This window comes from Panicum virgatum, chromosome 3K (genome assembly GCF_016808335.1).
Source record: "Panicum virgatum strain AP13 chromosome 3K, P.virgatum_v5, whole genome shotgun sequence".
NCBI classification, from domain to species: domain Eukaryota; kingdom Viridiplantae; phylum Streptophyta; class Magnoliopsida; order Poales; family Poaceae; genus Panicum; species Panicum virgatum.
In genome coordinates this window covers 28,897,890-28,901,697 of record NC_053138.1, presented here as the reverse complement: position 1 = coordinate 28,901,697, position 3,808 = coordinate 28,897,890, and the positions used below count along the sequence as shown (strand labels likewise).

Here is a 3,808-nt window from a genome sequence, read left to right as displayed (position 1 = left end):
GGAGGCGGCATGGCCAGGAAGCACCAGTTGCCAGGACCGCGCGCGCAGCGGATCATTGCCTCGCCGAGTCGGCAGTTAATGTGGGCTGCGAGGGGGGTCTTTGCAAAATTTTGCTGCATGTCTACGGCAGCCGACGAGGCGTTGTACATACCCTAACTAATCTCGATATTCATTTTGTGAGCTGGTTACCCAGATAATAGGCTTTCTTGAGTGCACAATTGTATTTGTATAGTGTAATGGGGCCCATTGACAACAGAAAAAAAGGGGGCAAGCAACATAGAAAAAGTTTAAAAAGTGAAGATTTTCTGGTACTGTGCCCATATTGGAGAAACCCACGAATCAAGATGCAGGCGGGCCCGTCTGCAGAGGCCTTCGGAACCATCCCCACCACTTGCAAGCACCGGTTAATGACTGTGCAGGAGCCCGCCAACTTGCGTCAGGTGTGCTGTAGATGCCTGTCAGATTTGTGCGGGATGAAACACGCAGGTTGCAGGCACCTGCCGAGACCTGCGAGCTCAAAATGGCCCTCCGGCCCAGTTCAAGCAAGCTTGCAGAATTAAGCACGCCTGCCGAGATCCCATATTACGGATCAAGCACTCCGGCTATTGTACATTTGTTTAATTCCACACAGAATTAAGCACTTATGGACAAGCAAGTAAAAGGCCCAGAACGGATAGACACTGTGATCAAACAATTCCTACCCTTAACCTCCTCTGTCATTAATGTACATACCAATCACTCACGCTCTCCTCACCATGCGAACACATTATTACAACACGCCCTCAATTCTCCTGTCCATACTGAACACACATCACACACTGAACTGGAACACGCCAGAAAGCAAGCAGGAGTGCGATCTTGCATTTCTTGGTACGACCTCGGTGCCCTGAAAATAAAGGTTTACTGGAACAGCTAGCAACCTTTCATTACCCATTTCAAGAGAACCAAGCTCTGGACAAGTTCACAACGAGTGATTTTACGATCAAATTTCCAATTTGCTAGGGCAGCTGCCTCTGTTGAAAATGCTGATGACTGCAATTTCTCAACCATGTTATGCACTCTAAGTCTTGGTTCACACAAACGCAAAATGCCTACGCATATGACTATTTCCTGAATTTCGTGCAGCAGAAAATACCTCATTGCAGTGCTTGCAGCGAGCTTGAATAAGTTTCCTACCATGATAGATAGGGTCCATATCACTCCAAATATCTGATTTCAGCCTCCGTAGTTTAGTCTGTACAGAAGAGGGACCTGTAGCATTGGTGTAAAAGAAATATTAGTTCTCATTAAACAGATAAAAACACTAAAGGGCCTATATACAATGACATTAAAAAAATGAGTACATAAACAGTAATTACCAGGTAATGTAGAAGGGGATGGGGACCTCTCTACAAGTAGTGGTGGAGATGGTGAAGAACTTCTTGGACTATGATCTATCACCACAGGGGACACAACCAACCTCAAGTGTGGACTCCTCACCAGGGGAGACCTTCTCACCAAGGGAGACCGATCAACACTTGGCATCTTCTCCGCCATTGGAGGCTTGAACCGCTTTGCTGCTGGCTGCTTCCTTTTACTGGTTTCATTGGGCCTCTTCAGTGTAGAGCTTCTGGGAGACTCTTGTTGATTCTAGTAGCAGATGGTTTTGCCCGCTTTACTGTTGGTTGCATCTTTTTACTTGTTTCTTTGGGCCTCTTCAGTGGAGAGCTTCCGAGATATTCTTGTATATTGTTGTTGATAGATGGTGGGCCGTTCGAGGTGACCCCAACATCTTCTAGTCGAGATGGTGAGGGCATCGTTTCCATTGTAAGCTGAAATGATAAAAAACAATTTATAGTGCCTGAAACAAATCCTAGACAAGTACTACCTGGTTTGTTTACTGAGATCAGTGCATAATGATCAAAAGAACATTAAGCTTATGCTTGTGTAAATGTTGCATGAATTTGCATTTTAGATTTGACATTAATCCATCCTCGCAAAAGCCATTACAATATATGGGGTGGACAGCCAGGAGAGAAATGAAGACTAACCTGACTTCACCAGTGAAAGCACCTCCCTTCTTCACCCAGCAGTTCTGAGCAGCAACTTGGAACTCTGGGCGCAGCTGGCTCTTAACCACAGGAAGGAACATATAAGGAGGGCTGACAAAGACCTCTGCAATGCAACAATTCCTAAGAGATTAGCATCACTGCAATGCAACCAGTGAAATACAGTAGGCAAAGAGATCTGCAGTTTTCAGAAAGAAAATGGCCATGTTATAATCCACATTCAGACTTCCTAAACTAGAGCTCACTTTAAGCCTCAATTACTGTAGGAGCTCTGCTAGTCGTTGACAGACAAACACACGCAACATCTGCAAGATAACTTTCTGAATTCCTAGCTAATATATAAATTTCTATAGAACTCATATTCTCTGGATGTTTGGCGCTAAAGAACTATAGCCCTACTACTAGTGTAATCGATCAAAGGAGGCTCTCGTATTGGCAATTAGGGGTCACTGACCAAGTTAAGCTACAGAGATCCATACGATGCAGACCAACCAATTGCTAACGAACGGACCAATCGGAGATCAGATGAGCCTGGCAGAGCTCAGATGGATCTGTGGGGCGCGTACCTTTCCTGGCCGGCGGTGTCCTAGATCTGGGCCTTGATGACCTTGTCCTCGACGTGGATGCTGCGGGTGGCGAACTCGACCCCGATGGACGACGATGGCGAAGAGGTGGAGGCGGAGGACACGCGGCTCGCCGGATCCAGCGAAGGCGGAGTGGAGGGGCGGCGCCGTTGCGTGGAGGTGCGAGGCGTAGTGGAGGGGCGGCACCGTTGCGTGGAGGGGCGAGGCGAAGTGGAGGGGCGGCGCCGTCGTGTGGAGGTGCAAGGCGAGGGGAGGGTCGGCGCCGACGCGCCGTCATGTGGAGGCAGAAAGGAGAAGGAGGGTTCTTGGATGGGCTCTCGCAGGCCTCGCAGGATACCTGCAGGTGCGTCTTTTTTATTTTTATATTTTTCAAAAATATTTTTTACAGAAATATATTTTCGATTTCACAATTTACAGTTTTATACCCCTACCACATGGCAGGGGGGCGGCAGGGGGCCTGCCGCCCGGCAGGGGGGCGGCAGGGACTTATATATAAATAAAAATAATTTTTATTTACGCTGAGGCCCATGGCGGGAGCCCGACAGGGGGGCGGCAGGCTCCCCCTCCCCGCAAAATTACAGCAGTGGGCCATTAGATGTTGTTTTAGATATTTTGGATACAAATAAAAACCATCAGTAAAGTACATGAATATGAAAAGTATAAGTTAACAATTCATACACATACGCAAATGAGAATGAAATAGGTAATGCATAAGAACGAAATAAGTATAACATGACGACATGTCCATAACAAAAATACAGAAACAGCTAGAAGCACCTCCTAACCACCCCAACCACCCCGGCCATGTCGACCTCTTTTACGCTAAGCGTGGACGTGGTCTGTAGAGTAGGTGTGTCGCTCTGGAGGCCCTACGTCTCTACCTGGACGTCCGGTGGCCACTGGTGTCTGGAAGGTAGGATCGACCTGCTGGTTAAGTGTAGAAAATAACCGACTCCAATCTTCGAAGTTCACCTCAAAGGTATCCTGTGTGGGCCCTATACAGTAGCAATTAAGATATTTTAATCATCATCTTATAAGTCATATATTTGGGTACATATTCATCATACGTACCTGTTGGTGGTGGATACGAAGAATGACCCATATCAGGAAGCTGGTGGTGTGATCCTGTAAACCGTTCGAATTATTTAAAATATTCATATAAATAAAAAGCACATG

At 46.8% G+C, this 3,808-nt stretch overlaps 1 long non-coding RNA gene across 1 annotated transcript; it reads right to left on the bottom strand.

The window, feature by feature from the left end:
- Positions 1 to 603: 603 nt before the first annotated feature.
- LOC120701385 lies at positions 604 to 2,941 on the bottom strand. The gene is made up of 4 exons (XR_005686075.1): positions 2,615 to 2,941; positions 2,031 to 2,154; positions 1,359 to 1,811; positions 604 to 1,251 (listed from the first exon to the last, which is right to left on the bottom strand). It is a non-coding gene; the product is annotated as an uncharacterized LOC120701385 (long non-coding RNA).
- Between the last annotated feature and the right edge of the window lie 867 nt (positions 2,942 to 3,808).